General features: G+C 41.8%; 2 non-coding genes and 1 pseudogene across 2 annotated transcripts; 2 read left to right on the forward strand and 1 right to left on the reverse strand.

Annotated features, from left to right (window-relative positions):
- The first annotated feature begins 7,544 nt into the window (after nucleotides 1–7,544).
- TRNAC-ACA lies at nucleotides 7,545–7,616 on the forward strand. Its single transcript has one exon. It is a non-coding gene; the product is annotated as a tRNA-Cys (tRNA).
- A 3,100-nt stretch (nucleotides 7,617–10,716) lies between these two features.
- Nucleotides 10,717–10,823, forward strand: LOC112585917. Its single transcript, XR_003110484.1, has one exon. It is a non-coding gene; the product is annotated as a U6 spliceosomal RNA (small nuclear RNA).
- Nucleotides 10,824–21,904: 11,081 nt separating this feature from the next.
- On the reverse strand, nucleotides 21,905–22,475 carry LOC102407120 (annotated as a pseudogene).
- Nucleotides 22,476–23,096: the final 621 nt, after the last annotated feature.

Here is a 23,096-nt window from a genome sequence, read left to right on the forward strand (position 1 = left end):
ACAGTAGTGAAAGTCACTTAGAAAGTTACATTAGTGCATAAATTCACATGATTTTCAGAACCAAGTGAATCCTTAAATTACTGGCATCTAGCTATTTGAGCCAGAAGATCATATTGCATCTTAAATTATATAAACAACTCTTCATCAGTTTTCATTTGAATGAGATGAGTATATTATTCTCAGCCAAACAGAGCAAATCAAATCCTCCTGTTAATTATCTGTTCCGGCGCAAGATTTTAAGTATTGTCAGTTTGATTTGCCCCTCTCACTAGCCCTGGGATTCTTCCTTCACCTTTAAAAAAAAATTATTTATTTGTTTGGCTGAGCTGGGTCTTTGTTGCTGCACGGCTTTACCTAGTTGTGGAGAGAAGGGGCTCCTCTAGTTGCAGCACATGAGTTTCTCACTGCACTGGCTTCTCTCGTTGCAGAGCACAGTCTCGAGGCACAGGCTTTGGGGTTGCGGCACATGGGCTGTAGAGCACAGGCTCAGTAGTTGTGGTGAATGGGCTTAGTTGCTCTGAAGCATGTGGGATCTTCCTGGATCAGGGATCAAACCTGTGTCTTCTGCATTGGCAGGTGGATTCTTCAACTAAGGAAACCCCTTTCACCTTTCTTTTTTTAATAAAGAAATTTTAAAATTGAATTATAATTTATTTACAACTTTATGTTAGTTTCAGGTGTACAGCAAAATGACTCATATATATATATTCTTTTTCAGATTCTTTTCCATTATAGGTTATTATATTAAATATAGTTCCCTGCTGCTGCTGCTGCTGCTGCTGCTGCTGCTAAGTTGCTTCAGTCGTGTCTGACTCTCTGCGACCCCATAGACGGCAGCCCACCAGGCTCCCCCGTCCTTGGGATTCTCCAGGCAAGAACACTGGAGTGGGTTGCCATTTCCTTCTCCAATGCATGAAAGTGAAAAGTGAAAGTGAAGTCGCTCAGTCATGTCCGACTCTTAGCGACCCCATGGACTGCAGCCCACCAGGCCCCTCCATCCATGGGGTTTTCCAGGCAAGAGCACTGGAGTGGGGTGCCATTGCCTTCTCTGATAGTTCCCTGTGCTATACAGTAGTCTTTGTTGTTTATCTGTTTTCTATTTAGTGGTATGTAGCTATTAATCTCAAATTCCTAACTGATCTCTCCCCAGCACCTTTTCCACTCTGGTAACCGTACATTTGTTTTCTATGTCTGTGAGTCTGTTTCTGTTCTGTAAATACTTTCATTTATGTCATATTTTAGATTCCACATATAAGCAATATTGCACAGTATTTGTCTTTTTCTGTCTGACTTACTTAGTATGATAATCTCTGAGTCAGTCCACGTTGCTGCAAATAGCATTATTTTATTCTTTTCCCTTTACCTTTTTTTTAGTCACAGCACCTTGTGCAAATCCAATGAAATTAATGGTTTTTCTCAGGAAAATGAGAGTACTGGAGAAGGTACACTCATACACACATTTTGAATGTCATTTTAGAAATCACTGAGCCCACTTCCCACATTATAAAAATGTTAAATTAAGGCTATGGGAGGTTAGATAATAGGTTTAAGATGGTTCAGGGACATACTGAAAGTCACATAGTTGGCACAGCAGGACATGAAGCAAAGTTCTCCAAAGTTAGTGGGTTATTTTTTTGTTTTTGTTTTTTGTTTGTTTTTATTCATAGAAACCGTTCTCTGGTACAGATCCCATCTCAGAACCACTTTTTTCTTACCTGGAAATGTTAATACAGAACAATATTATCTTTGTTAACACATTTGCACTCTGATTCCTTTGTAAACAGAGTAAATGTGTCCCTGGATCCATGATTTTAAGGTTGGGGATTTAACTGAATAGGGCCCTCCCTCCCTGTCTCTGAGGCCAGACACTCTAGTTGGGCATAGATAATAACTCAGCAACGTGATTGCGATCTCTAACACATGCAAAAGGAGTTCTCATCTGTTGTGTTTGAAGCCAGAGAATGGAATAATGCTATAACTTTCCTTGGTGGATTATTCCTTACTCAACAGCCACTTTGCTTTTGACCTGAAAAACTGGGCCACAGAGATCTTACACCATCAGGCGTCTCTCTTATTGGGCTGTGAAAGTCTAGCATATGGCTAATTACAGTTTACACCTCCTTAAGTGCTCTAACAATCCACTAAAGGATGTTTTGTCTCTTTGGTTTACTGTTCGGAGCACTTTTTGCAGACAAAGCAGTAAACAGTTCCTTCCGAGGTACTTTTTAATTTCACTTGACGATGGAAGATGATGATCTTCTGTCTGGGTTCTTAATGATGTATTCTCGGCCTGGTCTGTTACATGACCGTGTTCCTAATGACGTGTCATTGCCATCTACAGCATCCCAGTGACCAGCTTGCCTTTTCCTCACTATCTTCTTCCCAGGGTAGAGACATGAGTTATGTCCGTTGAGGATAAAATGGTGAACTAAAGTAAGTGAAAGAAGAGATTTTAGGAACAAAATGTCTATGGTATAAAATAATATAATGGACAATAAAGATATTTGATAAAAGATACCTAAGTTGTTTTGTGTTTATGTTTTTGGGTTTTTTTTTTGGGGGGGGGTGTTGTTTTGCTTTTTAATTCTTTGGCTGTGTTGTGCAGCATATGGGATCTTAGTTCCCTGACCACGGATCAAACCTGTGCCTCCTGAATTAGAAGTGCAGAGTCTTAACCACTGGACCGCCAGGGAAGTCCCTAAGTTTTTATTTCTTATCATTGCTCTTTTCAGCTGTGTGTATGTTTGTGATATAAAAACACACTCTGTTGCAAGGAGACGGGTGTCTCTTGAAATAACATATAATGGAAAGTTATTGCACCAGACTGAAAACTTTAGTTTTTAGTTTGTTGGATACCAAAATACAAGCTAATAGTGAGACATCACTTAAGCAGAAAAGTTTTCTGTTCAATGAAGTGATTTGCACATAGAGAAGATGAGTTAATGGATATGTTTTATTTGAAGCTGGATATAGAAGGTAAAGATGGATTTAGTCCTGGAGCTTTCTTCTGGCCCTGCCAGCAAGTGACCAGCTGGCTCAGTCACTCAGTCATATCCAACTCTTTGCGACCCCACAGACTGTAGCCCACCAGGCTTCTCTGTCCATGGGATTCTCCAGGCAAGAATACTGGAGTGAATTGCCATTCCCTTCTTCAGGGCATCTTCCTGACCCAGGGATCGAACCCGGGTCTCCTGCATTGGCAGGTGGATTCTTTACCACTGAGTCAACTGTGTATTTTCTCAACCCCAGAATTTTTTCAAGCTCTAGACTCCCCACTACCAATTACTTCTTATCTTGAATATTTCAAACATCATGTTCTAAAGTGACCGTGTGATTCCAGCCCCACTGCTCTGCACCTGCTTCTCTTCCAAGGTTCCCACCTAATTAAAAGGCACCATCTGGTTTCTCATGCAAAAAAAAAAATCTAGGAGTCATTCTTGAAGCCTCTTTCTCAATGTATATAAATCATAAAGTACAAATATTTTTCCTTCTAAATATCTTTTGAATCTGTCCCTAATATCTAATAAGAAACTATCGGTCCTGGATACTAAGCATGACTCTAGAGCAGAAGAGAGATACGTGGCATGTTGATGTAGCAGGGCCGAGAGGCCTCCGAGTGTTTTCCACAGCCAGATTGTTTGGGAAGAAGCAGAACATTTTCCTTTGGAGAACAGTTTAGACACGGTGTAAGAATCAGTGGATATAAGGAGGTATCAGTATGGGACAAAGATGGGAGGGAGGCCCAAGGGGGAGGGAAATATGTATACTTATGGCTGATTCATATTGTACAGCAGAAACCAACACAACATTGTAAAGTAATATGGACATGGGGGTGCAGCAGAAGCCTGGGTGAACCTCTGACCATAGGTCAGATGAGACCAAGGATGTGTCAGTGGATCTCAGGGTAGAACACCGTCAAGGGGACAAGATTGTTCACCTGTGCAAGATCTTGTGCAAGATCTCAGCATACCAGCCCCCCCACGTTCATATCCATACAAAAGAGATGGCAAGACCCCCTAAAGCGACTGAAGTAAAATTTACAAATTCTGTAAGAATGCAGCTTGAAACTGAAATTAACTTCACTTATATAAAAATATTATGCTACTTCTTTGCAAAGGAATAAAAGTTATACTCAGTATCTGGCTAACTTCATTGATAAAGACTTGATATTTAATGTAAATTATAAATAAGTGTAAATGCAAAGATTAAGTAGGCTCTACAATTAGGAAATTTTCATCCTCATCCAAGCCACTATCATTTCTTGCCTAAAGGCCAGTTCAGTTCAGTCACTCAGTCGTGTCCAACTCTTTGCGACCCCATGAATTGCAACATACCAGGCCTCCCTGTCCATCACCAACTCCCAGAGTTCACCCACACTCAGGTCCATCGAGTCAGTGATGCCATCCAGCCATCTCATCCTCTGTCGTTCCCTTCTCCTCCTGCCCCCAATCCCTCTGAGCATCAGAGTCTTTTCCAATGAGTCAACTCTTTGCATCAGGTGGCCAAAGTATTGGAGTTTCAGCTTTAGCATCAGTCCTTCCAAAGAACACCCAGGACTGATCTCCTTCAGAATGGACTGGTTGGATCTCCTTGCAGTCCAAGGGACTCTCAAGAAGTCTTCTCCAACACCACAGTTCAAAAGCATCAACTCTTTGGCACTCAGCCTTCTTCACAGTCCAACTCTCACATCCATACATGACCACAGGAAAAACTATAGCCTTGACTAGACGGACCTTTGTTGGCAAAAGCCAGTAATCACCTACTGAACGTTCTGTCATTTTCACTTATTTACTTCCAATCCCACTCTCTACACCAAAACGTGGATGATCTTTTTGAAATGCAAACTTGAGCCTATGACTCCTCTGCTTATGACCCATTAACAGCTTCTCTTTGTTTTTAGGGTAGAGTCCAAATTCATTTACCAGGGCCTCCAAGATTACTACCCATGTGGTCCTCTCTCCTTTAGCCTCACTTAAAAAAGTATACACACACACACACACACACACACACACACACATATATATATATGTATGTATGTATATAGCTGCTCCCAGGTCTTAGTTGCAGCATACAGGAGCTTTAGTTGCGCCTATGAGCCCTTTGTTATAACACTATGGGATCTAGTTCCCTGACCAGGGATCAAACCTGAGCCCCCTGCATTCAGAGCTCAGAGTCTTAGCCACTGGACTACCAGGGAAGTTCCCAATCCTCGTGGTCAACCTCTGTGCACTGAACTTCTCTCAGTTCCTCTAGCATGCTAATTCCATAGGACTCTAGACAGACCTGGAATACACCTTTTCAGTTCCTCCCTATATACACACTAACTGGCCAACTCCTATTTATTCTTCAGTTTCCTGCCTAAGTGCCACCTCCTCCCTAAAGCCTGCTTCTTTTGCCCAGATCATTCTGGGGAATCCTATGAACCACTCATGTTTGCTCCCTGTGATTTTCCCTCACAGCACTTCACCACTCCTGTGCTCCAAGAGAGCAGGGAGAGGCCCTCTCCCTTTCTCCACACATGTGTAGCACACTAAGCAGAGCTGTCTGGCACAAGAAGGCATGCAGCAAATGTTGAATGAAAGAAACAGGTCCAGAAAACTTATTCCCACTACCAACTCAATGGACATGAATTTGAGTAAACTCTGGGAGATCGTGAAGGACAGGGAAGCCTGGCATGCTGCAGTCTATGGGGTCACAAAGACTCAGACACAACTTAGTGACTGAACAACAACAAAACAACAACTGAAGTATTAATTGATAGTGGTTTAAAAGTGCTTCCTGGAGGATGGAAGATATTCAGATAAAATTTCCAAACCGAAAGGAAGGTATCTCTATTGGTAAGGCTTCAATTACTGGCATATTTCTTAGCTAGAGGCTTTCTACCTCCTGATACTTCTGGCTGTTCACCAGGAGAAAGGGACCAGTTATGTCTGCCATCACCCTTGAATCCCTAGGTCATCTGTCCCCTGCTGACATCACTCTGGTCTCTGCTTCTGCAGTCATATTACTTTCTCTTTTGTGATCAAATCTCCCTCTGTTTTTCTCTTGTAAGGACACTTGAGACTATATTAAGTGCTGTCTGAATAATCCAGAATAATCTCCCTAGCTCAGGAGCCTTACTCAGTCACACCTGCAAAGTCCCTTTTGCAATATAAGGCCACGTTTCCAGCTTCCAGGGAATAGGAAGTTTGTGTCTCTGAGGGCCGTTACTCAGTCTACCATGCGTGCTTGTGCTCAGTCGCTTCAGTTGTGTCCAGCTCTTTGTGACCCTGTGGACTGAGCATGCCCTCCTCCTGGGGATCTTCCTGACCCAGGGATCAAACTCGCGTCTCTCACATCTCCTGCATTGGCAGGTTGTCTACTACCAGTGCCTCCTGGGAAGCCCAGTCTCTCATGGGTCCACTTCAAATTTGAATTTTTTATCATGTTATCTCTTTAAAAAAACAAGAGCTTTATTTGTTTGAGTTGCTTTGTTTTTATAACTCTAACAGGCTCTTCATAATTACTCTTTTCTTCATTTCTCATAGACCAAAACTTTGTTTTTATAAGAAAGAGGAAGTATATCCGAAACCAACAAAACACTTCAGCTTTGTTTTCTGTCAGGCATTTCTTTTGAAAGGCACCTCCAGTGAAACTAAACTTAAATAAATATTTATCTGATTAAAGGTTTGTTTTAGATAGGACAAAAAAAGAAAACTTCCAGAGATTTCTGTGAGGCAAAGTCCTGAGCCACATAGGTTTTAATGTTTCTGCTCTTAACAGATCTAGTCCCACCTATTTAGAATGGAGACATTTATGGTAGGGAGATTTTTGCTATTCTGTTTTGAAACTTCATGGTTGTGGTGCTTAAAAAGCACCTTAAATTGCATTTGCCCTTTAGGCCGCTATCTCATAACTCTGACATACCTGTTCAACCACATATCCCCCAGTTAAGTCAAGTTTCTGACGGAAATAGTTTTAATTATAGCTCCCTGAAGGCCATAATTTGAGAGCCTGCGTGCAGAGCCTGGTGCTGCTCTCTGATGGAGACCGTTAGCTTTAGACCTAGATCAGGCAAGAAGGAAGCTATTCCTAGAAAGAACCCCAGACTTCTCAGCTCAGTTGCCATGGACATGAATTAGTTACTTCTAGCCCAGTGCTGTCCGAATAGAAATATAACACAAACATTCTATTTAAATATGTAGTTGACATTTTTCTAGAAGCTATGTTAAAAACAGCACAAAGAATAAGTGAAATTAATTTTAATGATACAGTTTACTTAACCCAATATACCATTGGGTATACCATTTCAACACCAATCAATAAATAATTATTACAAAATTTTACATTCTTTTAACATTTTTTTTTAATATTAGGCCTTGATTCTGTGTACATTTCGTACCTCTGGAGCATCTCAGTTTGAACCAGCCCCATTTCAAGTGTTCAGTAGTCAATATGCTCAGCAGCTACCATGTGGGTTGGTTAGTCTTTCTGGATGACTAACAAAACTTTGGGTTTCCCAGGTGGCTCATTGCTAAAGAATCCACCTACCAATGCAGGTGGTTTCCCTGGTGGCTCAGATGGTAAAGCATCTGCCTACAATGCGGGAGACCCGGGTTCAATCCCCGGCTGGGGAAATCCTCTGGAGAAGGAAATGGCAACCCACTCCAGTAGTCTTGCCTGGAAAATCCCATGGGAGGAACCTGGTAGGCTACAGCCCATGGGGTCGCAAAGAATCGGACACGACTGAGCGACTTGACTTCACTTCACTTCACCAATGCGGGAGACATGAGCTTGATCCCTGGGTCTGGAAGATCCCCTGGAGAAGGAAATGGCTACCCACTCCAGTATTCTTGCCTGGAAAATCCCACGGACAGAGGAGCTTGGCAGGTTACAGTCCATGCAGTTGCAAAGAGCCAGACACAACTTAGCAAGTAAACAACAAAACTAGTCAATAGTGGCTCTTTGCCATCAAAGACACGCTCCTTTACTCCTTTATATACATCTCTGATTTTGTTGTAGTTTTGCTTATTGAATTTCTTATTAGCTGTAAATCTTTGTTTTTTTTTAAAAAAATCTTTGTTTCTAGAGATTAAAAAAAGAATTTTTTTTTTCCCCAGTGGGAATCAAGAACTTCTTAATGAAAGTCAGAGGATAATCCAAAGGATAGCCCCTATGTTGCTCAGGACTTTGCCTAACAGAAATCTCTGGAAGTTTTCTTTTTTGTCCTGTCTAAAACAAACCTTTAATCAGATAAATATTTATTTAAGTTTGGTTTCACTGGAGGTGCCTTTCAAAAGTAGTAAAAATGAGATAAGATGATTTTTATTTCCCTGGTTAGCTTCACAGATGCTTTCTGAGCCCTTCAAAATATCTCCTCCAAGACTCAGAATGTGACCTTGGTCTGAAAGACGCACATGGAAAATGGTGATGGAGCCATATCACAGCTGCTCTAGCAAAGCCTACATGCTTCCCAGGATGGCAGTAACACCTTCTCAGCACAAGGTCAGGACCAGACTGTGAAATAAACTTGTTATATCTGGGATTCCTCTATCAACTTAAAATATAGTTGCAACCTGAAAGTTGAGAGTTAAGTTTTATTCAGTGGAAATTTTCAGGACTTAGCCTGGGAGACAGTATCTCAAGTAGCCTTTAGAGAACTGCTCCAGGAAGCCGAGGGAAGGAGCTAGGTTATATAGAAGTCTTACAACAAAGGGCAAGTAGTCTGAACATCAAAAAATTATTGTCAGTTAAAGAAAATCAGATATCTCAAGTTAAAGAATTTAGCAGTTTTCTATGAATCCAGTTCAGTCGCTCAGTCAAGTCTGACGCAAGGGCGTCCCCATGGACTGCAGCATTCCAGGACTCCCTGTCCGTCACCAACTCCCAGAGCTTGCTCAGACTCATGTCCATGGAGTCAGTGATGCCATCCAACCATCTCATATTCTGTTGTCCCCTTCTCCTCTTGCCTTCAATCTTTCCCAGCATCCCGGTCTTTTCCAATGAGTCAGTTCTTTGCATCAGGTGGTCAAAGTATTGGAGTTTCAGCTGCTGAGTTTCTATGTATGGGAAGATGCAAGAGTCTGGGCTCACTGTAATCATTCCTTTCATACGCATCTCAGCTGCCTGGGGCCAGTATTTCACATTTTTTCACCTTCTGAGTTCCTCAGTGTTTACCAGAGGGAGTGGCTGCAGCCTTGTGGCTGCCAGATGGCAGGTACAGTTCTCCATCCCAGGTGCCCTCAGTGCTCAGAAATTCACATTTGGAGGGCTGGAATCACTGATGACTATGGCATCCTTGTTTACTGATATGGCAGGAAATAACTCCATTTCTCACCTCAATCTCTGCTTAAAGAAAAAGCCCTGAATTGAGGTTGGACATTTCTCTTTCTTAGCTATTGGGAGACCTTGGAAAACTTACTTTAATTCTCTGAGCCTCGGGACACTCATTTGTAAAATGGGGGAGTCAGAATAGATCAGTGGTTTTCTAACACTAAGCAGTGAACTCACTTTCCAAACAAAACTTTACAAATCCTGGTACACTCAACAGATCAAGGGGAGCTGCTCTGATAGCAGTCAGGGTAGGGAGTTGCAGGAGATGGAGGTTCAAAAGCAGGGTGAACCAGAGCCCTACTCTCTCAACCTTTCTTATGCATCTGAGGCACAGTTTGAAAATCTGAATAGATATTCCCTGGTGGCTCAGATGGTAAAGCATCTGTCAACAATGCAGGAGACCTAGGTTCGATCCCTGGGTCAGGAAGATTCCCTGGAGAAGGAAATGGCAACCCACTCCAGTACTCTTGCCTAGAAAATCCCATGGATGGAGGAGCCTGGTGCAGGCTACTGTCCATGGGGTAGCAAAGAGTTGGACAGGACTGAGCTACTTCACTTTCACTTTCTGTAGTTTTTAGCATTAAATATTCTAATTCTCTGTTATTCTCCATTGTGCTGTATCAGCCAGTGGTCTCAATCAACAAGCTGTAAACTAAAACCAAAGTAGGTGGAAGTCCATTTCCAAGAGGTTCAAGACTGACTTAGGACTTGCATGTGTTCTAAGTACTTTTCCTTTGGAGCCCCATTACCCTACTTCATAGCATATCAAGCACACAATTTTCTTTTGGTATTTGAGAGACAATTTTTTTTCAGGTCTCAAACACTTCTGGAAGTCCATTAAAAACTCAGAAGCTGAAGGTAGAATGCCTTCAGTGCTTGATGGATAAGTAGCCCAGAGGAAGGCATCTCAATGTCCTGTCTCCACAGGTCCAATTTTCTTTACTTCCAATGATGGAATGTGATGGACCAAAACTGGTTGATGTGCAAAACTGTCTGTTTCTTTCAGAAAAAAACCTCTTTTTAAACCCAAATAATCCCTATCATGGCCTTTCCCAGTGGTAAAGGCTCAATGGTAAAGACTACACCTGCAAAGCAGAAGATGCAACAGATGAGGGCTCCTGGGCCAGGAAAATCCCCTGGAAGAGGAAATGGTAACCAATTCCAGTATTCTTGCCAGGAGAATCCCAAGGACAGAGGAGCCTGGTTGGCTACAGTCCATAGGGTACAAAGAGTCAGACGTGACTGAGTGACTGAACACATACACAATCCCTACCTTGTGGCTAGGATATTAAAAGAGCTAGTCTAGTATATCAAAACTGTGAGCTAATGAATGAAGGGAAATGGAAGCTATGGAAAAATTGCAGTAAAACTGAAGCTCAGTACATATTAAAATACCTGATCTGAGTGCTTGCTTCGACAGCACATATACTAAAACTGGAACGATACAGAGAAGATTAGCATGGCCCCTGAGCAAGGATGACATGCAAATTCGTGAAGCGTTCCATATTTTAAAAAAAAAAAAGAAAAAAAAAAAAAACCTGATCTGAATCTGAGTATTTCAAGGTAGTGACCATTGACATAATAAATAATGTCTGACTTTGATATTACTAAGAGGAAAAAAGACTTAATAATTTGGTGAAACAACTAGGAGAATAAAAATAGAACGTGTAACTTCTTGACTCATTATTATGGTCTCTGATTCAGAGATTCAGATCTCTGCTGAAATTCTCTCATGCTTCTTGTCCTCTTTTTTTTTTTTTTATTAAATCCTTTAGCATATGAATCATAGTTATTTAAAGTCCCTTTCTGATAATTTGAATATCTGGATCAGATTCTTTGATTGTTTGTGTCTTGACACTGTTTTTTTCCCCTTAATTTTTGTATGCCCTATAATTTTTCCTTTTTAGGCCTATGACTTAAAGTTCTTTAATATAACTTTTCAAAATTACTTTCCATTTACAGTTATTACAAAATGGAATAACTGTATTCCATTTACAGTTATTTCAAAATATTACCAAACATATATTCTCCATGTTGAACAATACCTCCCTGAGCCTACCGTATATTCAATAGTCTATCTCTCGACCCCGCTTCCCCCAGTTCCCTCTCACCCCAATCATTAGTTCGTTCTCTATGAGTCTGCTTTGTTTATGCTGTTTTCACTAGTTTGTTGTACTTGTTAGACTTCACATATCAGTGGTATCATACAGTGTTTGTCTTTCTCTGATGTATATCCTATCATTTTTATCAGATGCTGGACATTGTGTGTAGAAAAACAGTTGAGACTGGAATAGATAGTATTTATGTCAATAGGCCAATAGATATGGAGGGTTAATCAGTCTAGTCAGGAAGTGGGCTGGGTGTACCACAGGATTTCTGTTCAATAAAGAAAATCTAAACATAGATAATAAAAAGGTGATGAATTGAGGGAAGATAGTTCCAATATCCAACATTAATAAATGCTACATCTCTAAAATATATAAGAAACAACTTCAAATCAACCACAAGAAGATAGGATGCCCAATAGAAAAAGACTCAAAATGTACCTATAGACAATTCTCAGAAAAGATATAGGATTAGCTAATAAGTATGTGCTCAGTCTCACTTTCTTCAGAATTGAAAATTAAAATACTATTTTTGCCAATCAGATTGGCAAAAATTTTCAAAGTCTGATGACACTGGATGTTGACAAAGAAAACACAAGAGCCCTCATGTGCTGGCAGCAAATGTGTGAGCTTGTGAGCAGGTGACCAACGTTCAGTGAATTTAGGTAAGTAACTCATTCCTGGCTATAAGGAGAGTTAGTTTCCCAGAGTTTAGTTTGCATAGGACTGAACAAGAAAAGCCAAAATGATAGGATACTGAAGGAGAAACTCCTCAGGTCAGTAGGTGCCCTATATGCTACTGGAGATCAGTGGAGAAATAACTCCAGAAAGAATGAAGGGATGGAGCCAAAGCAAAAAGAATACCCAGCTGTGGATGTGACTGGTGATAGAAGCAAGGTCCGATGCTGTAAAGAGCAATATTGCATAGGAACCTGGAATGTCAGGTCCATGAATCAAGGCAAATTGGAAGTGGTCAAACAGGAGATGGCAAGAGTGAATGTCAACATTCTAGGAATCAGAGAACTGAAATGGACTGGAATGGGTGAATGTAACTCAGATGACCATTATATCTACTACTACAGGCAGGAAGACCTCAGAAGAAATGCAGTGGCCATCATGGTCAACAAAAGAGTCCGAAATGCAGTACTTGGATGCAATCTCAAAAATGACAGAATGATCTCTGTTTGTTTCCAAGGCAAACCATTCAACATCACAGTAATCCAAGTCTATGCCCCAATCAGTAACGCTGAAGAAGCTGAAGTTGAATGGTTCTATGAAGACCTACAAGACCTTTTAGAACTAACACCAAAAAAAGATGTCCTTTTCATTATAGGGGACTGGAAGGCAAAAGTAGGAAGTCAAGAAACACCTGGAGTAACAGGCAAATTTGGCCTTGGAATACGGAATGAAGCAGGGCAAAGACTGATAGAGTTTTGCCAAGAAAATGCACTGGTCATAACAAACACCCTCTTCCAACAACACAAGAGAAGACTCTGTACATGGACATCACCAGATGGTCAACACCAAAATCAGATTGATTATATTCTTTGCAGCCAAAGATGGAGAAGCTCTATACAGTCAGCAAAAACAAGACCAGGAGCTGACTGTGGCTCAGATCATGAACTCCTTATTGCCAAATTCAGACTTAAATTGAAGAAAGTAGGGAAAACCACTAGACCATTCAGGTATGACCTAAATCAAATCCCTTATGATTATACAGTGGAAGTGAGAAATAGATTTAAGGGACTAGATCTGATAGATAGAGTGCCTGATGAACTATGGAATGAGGTTCATGCCATTGCACAGGAGACAGGGATCAAGACCATCCCCATGGAAAAGAAATGCAAAAAAGCAAAATGGCTGTCTGGGGAGGCCTTACAAATAGCTGTGAAAAGAAGAGAAGGGAAAAGCAAAGGAGAAAAGGAAAGATATAAGCATCTGAATGCAGAGTTCCAAAGAATAGCAAGAAGAGATAAGAAAGCCTTCTTCAGCGATCAATGCAAAGAAATAGAGGAAAACAACAGAATGGGAAAGACTAGGGATCTCTTCTAGAAAATCAGAGATACCAAAGGAACATTTCATGCAAAGATGAGCTCGATAAAGGACAGAAATGGTATGGACCTAACAGAATCAGAAGATATTAAGAAGAGATGGCAAGAATATGCAGAAGAACTGTACAAAAAAGATCTTCACGACCCAGGTAATCACTATGGTGTGATCACTGACCTAGAGCCAGACATCCTGGAATGTGAAGTCAAGTGGGCCTTAGAAAGCATCACTACGAACAAAGCTAGTGGAGGTGATGGAATTCCAGTTGAGCTATTCCAAATCCTGAAAGATGATGCTGTGAAAGTGCTGCACTCAATATGTCAGCAAATTTGGAAAACTCAGCAGTGGCCACAGGACTGGAAAAGGTCAGTTTTCATTCCAATCCCAAAGAAAGGCAATGCCAAAGAATGCTCACACTACCACACAATTGCACTCATCTCACATGCTAGTAAAGTAATGCTCAAAATTCTCCAAGCCAGGCTTCAGCAATATGTGAACCGTGAACTTCCTGATGTTCAAGCTGGTTTTAGAAAAGGCAGAGGAATCAGAGATCAAATTGCCAACATCCGCTGGATCGTAGAAAAAGCAAGAGAGTTCCAGAAAAACATCTATTTCTGCTTTATTGACTATGCCAAAGCCTTTGACTGTGTGGATCACAATAAACTGTGGAAAATTCTGAAAGAGATGGGAATACCAGACCACCTGATCTGCCTCTTGAGAAATTTGTATGCAGGTCAGGAAGCAACAGTTAGAACTGGACATGGAACAACAGACTAGTTCCAAATAGGAAAAGGAGTTTGTCAAGGCTGTATATTGTCACCCTGTTTATTTAACTTATATGCAGAGTACATCATGAGAAACGCTGGACTGGAAGAAACACAAGCTGGAATCAAGATTGCCGGGAGAAATATCAATAACCTCAGATACACAGATGACACCACCCTTATGGCAGAAAGTGAAGAGGAACTCAAAAGCCTCTTGATGAAAGTGAAAGTGGAGAGTGAAAAAGTTGGTTAAAGCTCAACATTCAGAAAACGAAGATCATGGCATCCGGTCCCATCACTTCATGGGAAATAGATGGGGAAACAGTGGAAACAGTGTCAGACTTTATTTTTTGGGGCTCCAAAATCACTGCAGATGGTGACTGCAGCCATGAAATTAAAAGACGCTTACTCCTTGGAAGGAAAGTTATGACTATCCTAGATAGCATATTCAAAAGCAGAGACATTACTTTGCCAACAAAGGTTCGTCTAGTCAAGGCTATGGTTTTTCCTGTGGTCATGTATGGATGTGAGAGTTGGACTGTGAAGAAGGCTGAGCGCCAAAGAATTGATGCTTTTGAGCTGTGGTGTTGGAGAAGACTCTTGAGAGTCCCTTGGACTGCAAGGAGATCCAACCAGTCCATTCTGAAGGAGATCAGCTCTGGGATTTCTTTGGAAGGAATGGTGCTAAAGCTGAAACTCCAGTACTTTGGCCACCTCATGTGAAGAGTTGACTTATTGGAAAAGACTCTGATGCTGGGAGGGATTGGGGGCAGGAGGAGAAGGGGACGACAGAGGATGAGATGGCTGGATGGCATCACTGAGTTGATGGACGTGAGTCTGAGTGGACTCCGGGAGTTGGTGATGGACAGGGAGGCCTGGCGTGCTGCGATTCATGGGGTCGCAAAGAGTCGGACACGACTGAGCGACTGAACTGAACTGAAGAAAAGCATTGCCTATCATACCTTAGGCACTCAATAAATGTATATTGAGCAGACTTCTGAAGGTGTTCATCACAAGACTGTTTTTGATAAGAGGAGCTGAGGCAACCCAATCATTCATTGTTAGAAGTACAGAAAAGTAAAACATATACCAAAGTTACATTTGACAGGAGCTAACACTGGCTAAGTTATCGCAGTGTGCCAGGCAGTCTGTCAAGTTCCTTCACATAGTTGTTCTCACAACAGTGCTGTCAGATATTTATTTCACAAAGAACAGCTTAAGTCAGATTAAGCAGGAGGTCATGCAAGCAATAAGAGGGTGACCTGAGTTGGAACCCAGACACCTGGCTCCAGCAGCCAAGCACGGAGCCACCTGTGACCAGGGGCTGCCTGCCTTCAGTCCTGGGCATCTCTACTGGAGACCTGCCCTGGGGTGGGACCATTCCCACCTTCCCAGACAGCCCTTTCTGTCAAGGGTCTTCTTTCCCTCTTTGACTGTTTCCTGTACAGGACACGGGAGCATATCTTAACTAAGCTCAGAATGATTCTTCCCTTATGTAGTTAGTGAAAGGCTTTCCTCCCAGGCTTTTCAAATCTTTTAAGGTCCTGTCATGAGGAGCTGGAACCTCAGGCAGCCTCTTCCCTAGTCTTGTGATTCATTTTCAAATTATCTGAGACAATACAGTGATTCCCTTCTCCATGTCCCTTTCCCCTGGGGTTCAGGCACGTGCAGTCCTAACAGGATATTTCAGAGATATTCTTTGTATATCTTTGTGTGTTGCCAAGGGGCTTTAGACATGTCAATGTTAATCATTACACGAGACTATGAGACAGTGAATCCGTCAGAGGCAACTTAGGTCTGGAGGGCTATTTTTATGTACAGTAAAAGACCTCGGGCTACTAAATTTCAGCATTTTGTCTTATTTTTATAAAATGTTCTGTTTTCTCCTTCTTTATGTATTTATCATCTCTTTCAGCCCTGTCTCCCTTCTTACTTGTCAGCGAGTTTCCTCCTTTGTAGGTCTGGTGTCCTGGTTTGAATTTTGCCCAAAGAAGAGGTCATTAAGTCCTGAGCCCAGCATTGAAGGCCTGTGTGTCTGAGCTCAGTGGAAACTATTTTCAAGTTCAAGCGCTGCTTCAGTCAGTATGTGCCACACACTATATCCTACACTGGGCTGTGTTTCTTACTTCATCCTCACGACCACCCTGTCAGCCGGGGATAAGTATCCCCATTATGTAGACACTGAAGATAAGCAAGGGGGAGGGTCTTGCCAAGGGTCAAACAGTTAAAAGCTTGCAGCCCAGGTCTTTTGGCAGAACCACCTCAAAGTCCTCCGTTCTTTTTCCCTGTTGCCGACTTCCATGGTCTAAATTGCCAGTTAATTAACCTGTATTTAAATGGTGCATTTCTGTGTTTAATTTCCTTTTTTTCCCCCTAACAACAAGTTGCCTATAATTTGAAACACTGTCTTACTTTAAAAATATTCAGTCGTCTAATAGAGATGAATTAGCAAATGGAAATTTCCTGCGAGGAAAAAAAGATCACTTTATAACCTGAAACACAATTCAGTTCTTCTCAAGCTAAGCTCTGTTTTCACTAGCCTGGCTGTTGTGTCAGGGAGGAGTCGTCTCCTTTCCTTGGAGCATGTCTGTTTAATGATTTAACAACCACATGGTGCATCATGTATCAGGGACTATCCTGAACCATTTATAGATGTTAACTCCCTTAGTCCCACAGTGGAAACAAATATCATCATCCACATCTCGCGGATGAGGAGACTGAGGTTCAGAGAGTGCTATCTATTTTTAAGTGGCACAGGCAAGATTGGAGGCCTGGTAGTTCGCGTCTAGAGTCCAGGAGAATAAGCCCTGCACCTCGGTCGTTCTTTGCTAACTCCTGGTCTGCCAAGCAAAGTAGAGCAACAGCACGTTAGGAGGCGAAAGAACTCGGGGGAGCCTGGGAGAGCCTTCTCTGTGGATTGCCTGACAGCCTAACATGAAACTATCCTTAGTGCCTCTATCAGCTGGGCTGTTCCGGCAGACTATTACTGTGGGCTCAGAAAGGAAGAGGGGGCCCTCAGGCATTGTTAACTGACACGGCTTTGGTCTGAAGCAAACTAGTGTGAAGGAGAAACGTGGTAGTCTTTTATACAATGTAAAGCGAAGTGACTGCCCACTGTGGCTTTTCGTACTAGAACCACCCGCCTGGCAGGGTGGCAGGGTTTTAGAAGGGCCCAGGTGTTTAGAATACCTTAGACGTAGGAGAGCAAGTTGTTAAATCAGAAAGAAAGAAAAAAAAAGATATTTTGTAATGAAGTGGATTGATGTGTTTGGTTCATAGTCCTGAAATGGAAGGAGGAAAAAAAGAATGCATTTTGCTTCTGCTTTTACAATTTATAGGATGAAAAATACTCTCAATTCTGCCTTTATCCACAGAGAGGAGCAGAGTGGTTCTAAAAACCCAAGTCTCAGCACAATGTAATCAGGTTCCACCCCTCAGAGTCTGAGTCTTCTATGAAATAACGCTGACTTCTTGCTTCCCATTTCACTTTCCTCTTGGTTCCAGACTTTGGGTTAGTTAGGTCACAAGAGGAAGAATGGGATAAGTGACCCATGGACTATACAGTCCATGGATTTCTCCAGGCTGGGATACTGGAGTGGGTAGCCATTCCCTTCTCCAGGAGATCTTCCCAACCCAGGGACTGAACCCAGGTCTCCTGCATTGCAGGCAGATTCTTTACCAGCTGAGCTACCAAGGAAGCCCCTAAAACCAAAAAGATGAAGGACCTATTCACTCACAAATTTCCTTCTTTAAAAAAAAAAGTATTTATTTTTGGCTCTGCTGGGTCTTCGTTGCTGCGTGGGTTTTTCTCCAGTTGCAGTGAGTGGAGGCTTTTCTTGGTTGCAGTGCATGGGCTTCTCATTGCGATGGCTTCTCTTGCTGTGGAGCATGGGCTGTAGGGCACGCAGGTCTCAGTCGCTGCAGCTTGCTGATTTTAGAGCACAGGCTCAGTATTTGTGGCCCACGGCCTTAGTTGCTGTGTGGCATGTGGGATCCTCCCAGATCAGGGATCAAACCTGTGTCAGTGCCCTGGCAGGCAAATTCTTTGTCACTCAACCACCAGGGAAGCCCCCCAAAGTTTCCTATTTAAAGACTGATGAGAAAGAGCTTTTCAAACAGGACCTTGTAGTCTTATGGAATAGAGACTCACCAAAGTTTCCTGGGAAATTCAGAAAACCCAGGAAGTCCCAAGCCTGGGTCTCTCTTAGCATCTCTGCTTCCCTCCCCTCCATCGCTCAGCCCTTCCACTTTCTTTTTCTCTGTCTCTGAGCATCTCTATGTCTTTCTGTCCACTTCTCTCCACCAGCCAGTTCCCATGTCCTCTGTTTTACAGAGCACAGACTTTACCTCCTTTTAACATTAGCTTTATGTGATTTTTAAAATCAGTTTGATATCAGAGCCTCCCTTTCCCTTCAGCTCCGTGACTGCATTGCTCAGTCTCTCAGTTTCCCAGTTTCTGGTTCCCATGAAAGCTGTTTGCATGGCCCATCTTTTTTTTTTTTTGGTAGAAAATTCCTTTATTATAGCGCAAAAAACTTTCAGCAGTGACATCATAATGAAAGAAAACATTTAGCAACATTTGACATGCAGTAAATAAGGAAGTGTTTCTTTGAAAATACGTCATCATAGAAATAGTATTTCTACATTAATAATGTAGCTGGAAAATACCAAGGCTGTTTCTCTCGAGGCAAAAAGGCTCCCTCCCTCTTTTTGGATATTTTCTTTTTAATACAAATGAAAGGATTTGCCATTTTAGCAAATTACCAATTCTAAGAGTGCTCTCTTTGGAGGTTTTGAACTAAGGTTGGCATGATTTGAAATGGGATTTCAAATTAAAAGAAAACAAAAATTTTAAGACAATTCTGGGATAGCCCAGAAAGTAGAGGTCACTTCTATTAACTTTTAAGTAGAATGCATACATTCATTCCGATTTTGATGCAGAAATGAACAGATTGTCTAAAGCCTGCCTATTATTCCCCCAGAGCCTGATTGTTATTTATGTTCCTTGGTTTTGGTCATATTGCAGAATTAGGGCTCTGGTCAGAAATAACACCTTACACATCCAGATGCTTTCCTGGGAAGCTTAGAATTGTACTTTTCATCCTGAATTCCCACCTTAGACCTCCCATGCTGATGAGAAGATGTGAACAGTTTCCGGTTTACAGCTAATAATTAGGACAGCTGGACTATCCCCTCACTAACTTAATTATACCCAAATCAGACCATCACATCATTCAGATTCATTTCAATAGGCTTAACCAAGAGGTTCTCACTGACCCCCACAGAACAATGAAGGGTTTACAGTGTATCTTTACACAAAGCTGCCTAAGGGCTTGGCTGCCAACCCGTTCCTGATAGGTAGAGAGAACAGTGTCAGTTCCAACAGTTATACTCCCAACTCTAGTTTCTGCTGAATTATGCAGTGGGTGGGAATGAATGCCCACTCAAAGAAAACATCTTGTTGGGGTTGGGGGGTGTCTTCTACCATAAGGAGAATCAAAATCCCTACCAATATATTTCAGGGTGCCCTCTAGGTCTCTCTACAAACACAACAAAATCTAGTGGCTGCACAAGGTTAGTCATAGGCTCCAAATACCCAGAGCCAGAGCACAGCCCTTCTGGCTGAATATGGCTGGTTAAGTCAGCTGGGACATAAAGCTTTTCAATGCTCAGACACTCTTGTTGGATAAAGCATCTCCTTACATAACACAATGGAACTGTGCTAAACAGTTTCAAAGTTGAGGAGAATCCAAATATATCACCTATTTAAAAAATTCACAATTTTAGTGTGCTTTTTCTTAAACTTTGGTTCTGAAACACTGTCTACATTCTTGACACGTGAAAATGACGTGGCCACTTCAGTGCCTCTGCATGTTGTGTAAAAAACTCAAACAGTAAAGCAGGACAAGGACGTGTCATAACAGGACGCAGTATGCTGTACAAACAAACCCTAAATTATATATAAATACACCCCCACCCCTGGTGGCTCAGATGATAAAGCGTCTGCCTACAATACGGGAGACCTGGGTTCGATCCCTGGGTCAGGAAGATCCCCTGGAGAAGGAAATGGCACCCCACTCCAGTACTCTTGCCTGGAAAACCCCATGGACAGAGGAGCCTGGTAGGCTATAGTCCAGGGGGTTGCAAAGAGTCCGACAAGACTGAGTGACTTCACACCCCCACCCCAGCACCCCTTTCCCCTGCCGCCACTAGCTGACCAGAGCAATGCCAAGGGCCCTTCTCTCCAAGGCCAATGCAGTTTATGAAATCCAGCACCTAGGACTCCAGCCATCCCTTGCCTTGCAGTGACATGCGTATCACTGCAGGCTTTTCCTGGAGACTCCCTGCAGTCTAATCAGTTCCACAAGTACAGGGAAAATCCCAGAGCTTCACTGGAGCATTCACACTATTGGCTGGACTCAAAGACCTAGAGTCCTGGGAGTTAACTTTTCAGATAAACTAAGTGGATCATTTCCTAGGTTGGATCTATCTCAGCAGAGCCCACGCAGTAGGAAGCATCTTGTACTCTGAAGCTCCAAAGTCATTGCTTAGGGATGGGTGAGAGTCACATAATAAAAGTCATACAATGAGCTAACAGCTTAAGTTGATATAAATTCTTTCCAAGTAAGTTCTTTGGGCCCATTTGCTTCTGTTTTCCATTGCATTCCGGAATCATTTTCATACTATACCTTTAAAAATGTATATAACAGTCCATTTTAAAAACTGTCAATGCAATTACCTATTAATGTGTTTTCAATTAGATTAATAACAAATCGATGAGCTATTATGTAGATTTAGGGAAAAGTATTTAGTCTTAAGGAGATCAATACTGTGCTAATTCACAGTAAGGAGAAAAAGCAATGTAAGTAGAATTTTACATAATCATCAAAAACTTGAAAAGCAGTCTTACTGAACTATTGCAAAGTTTTCCCCAAAGCACTTAACAGCAATTTATATCAAGAGATCCTATGTTTAGGGGTAGGAGGATAAGACTCAACTCTTTAAGGTAGAAATTCACCTTTCTCATGACGGTAATAGGTAATTTCCTTACCCAGACCTAAGATAATTGTACATTCAAAAGTTCATAACTAACTGTTCTTGAGACATTAATCATTCTCTAACACATACACTTAGTAGAAATAACTACAAGAAAGCTTAAAAACATCTGAGTTAACATTACACTGTGCAAAAAGGGAAAAAAAAAAAAAAAAACAAACAACACCTTGAACAACCTACATTCTATGTTAAATACCCTGACTAAAATGTTGGTTGTGCTACACAATTCCACTTGAGTGCAGAAATGAGTTGATTTCTATGTGCCATTTTTGTTGTTAAGTCTTTAGCACTTTTGTTCTAAATATCATCTTGCTTTGAAAAGATGAATAACTTATTACCAAATCACAAATCCATTTCAGTTAAGTCTGAATAAAATCCAGCATAAATGTGTTACTTTGTTCTGGGAATAATGGCTCCGTGTCTTAGTTCTGACAGCTTCCTAAGGGCAAACCACCATTGAAGTCATTTGGGTTTAAACTGCACAGAAAGAAGAAACAGTGAAGTCTGCCTTTTTGTTTTCTTTTTAAGTCTTCAGACCTTGCTAGGACACTTCTTTCAGACCAACAGTCAGACATTTGTGGCACCTGATGCTCTGAAACAGATGTGGTTTAAACAACATCAGCCAAGCTTAGTGATCTGGAGGTCTCCGTTGATCTTTATGGTGTCCATTGCAGATAACGTTTGAATGTGGTGGTAAAAATAAAAAAGTTGGTGTCCATCCACAAACACTCTGAAACCCGGATGCTAACAAAGGATTTCCATCCTGGATGGCTGGTCTGGGATGAATGGGAAGTAAGGGATCGCTGACGTTCTTCACCCCTTTCCCCAAATATACAAGAATTTCTGAGTCGCTGCCGGTCTGTGAACACTGCTTTGAGTTCAATTGCCACCTCTGCGGGAGGATCTTCCAAATCACCACAGGTCAAGCTGATGGCAAAGCTCTCTGAGTTGAGGTTTACAATGCCCATCACTAACACTTTCTTGCCTGGTCTCATGCCACCTCTAATGTGCCCACAAAATAGCACGCTCAGTCATGGCAAGTATGTGTCGGCTTGAACTGGAGAGCCCAAGGAGTTGTTTAAATGCACATCATCTAGTTCACCACTGCATCGCTGTCGGCCACAGACCCCACCGTCTTCTTGCACAGCGCGACGGGGTGGCAACTGGCGGCCGGGTGGTGGGGCTGCATGGCCCATCTTTTTAAGACAGGTTGCAAAAGCCATAGGCTAGTCTCTAAACCTGTGGCCTTCGAGCAAATCGTCCAAGGCTCATCGGCGGTGGCAATTAATATAACAAGTGTCTGTTTCAGTTACAGGGACTGGATGGAGGTGGGTCTTTCTCTTCAAGGGCTTGCGGGTGGACCAGTTTCATAAATGAATACATTGCAACACAGGTGAAGCTCAGTTAAAATGAGTACATTGCCTACTTTAAAGGTCATCTCAGCATTTGTACCGCTGACCTTACTCTACATTAAAAAGTGATCAATGTTTTTATGGTCCTTCCAGAACAAAATCCTTTGGATGAACTCCAAGATGCTTTTGATATTAATGTCAAGTATGGCTGAGTTTTATTATGGAGATTTGGTAGGGTCAAATCTATCACTTTAATTTCTGATAGCATAAGTAAGTGAAAATAATGACCTTGTACACTGAAAAGATATGGTCAGACCTGGGTTATCAGACAAAGAACTGGGTTATTTGTCATTTGTCATGTGTGACCAGTCTTCAAACCAGCTTCCTTATCTACAAAACATTGGTTCAGAAAATAAACTTTACTTCCTAGAACCACACTGCAATCTCACCTGCTTTTG

This window comes from Bubalus bubalis, chromosome 6 (assembly GCF_019923935.1).
Source record: "Bubalus bubalis isolate 160015118507 breed Murrah chromosome 6, NDDB_SH_1, whole genome shotgun sequence".
NCBI lineage: Eukaryota > Metazoa > Chordata > Mammalia > Artiodactyla > Bovidae > Bubalus > Bubalus bubalis.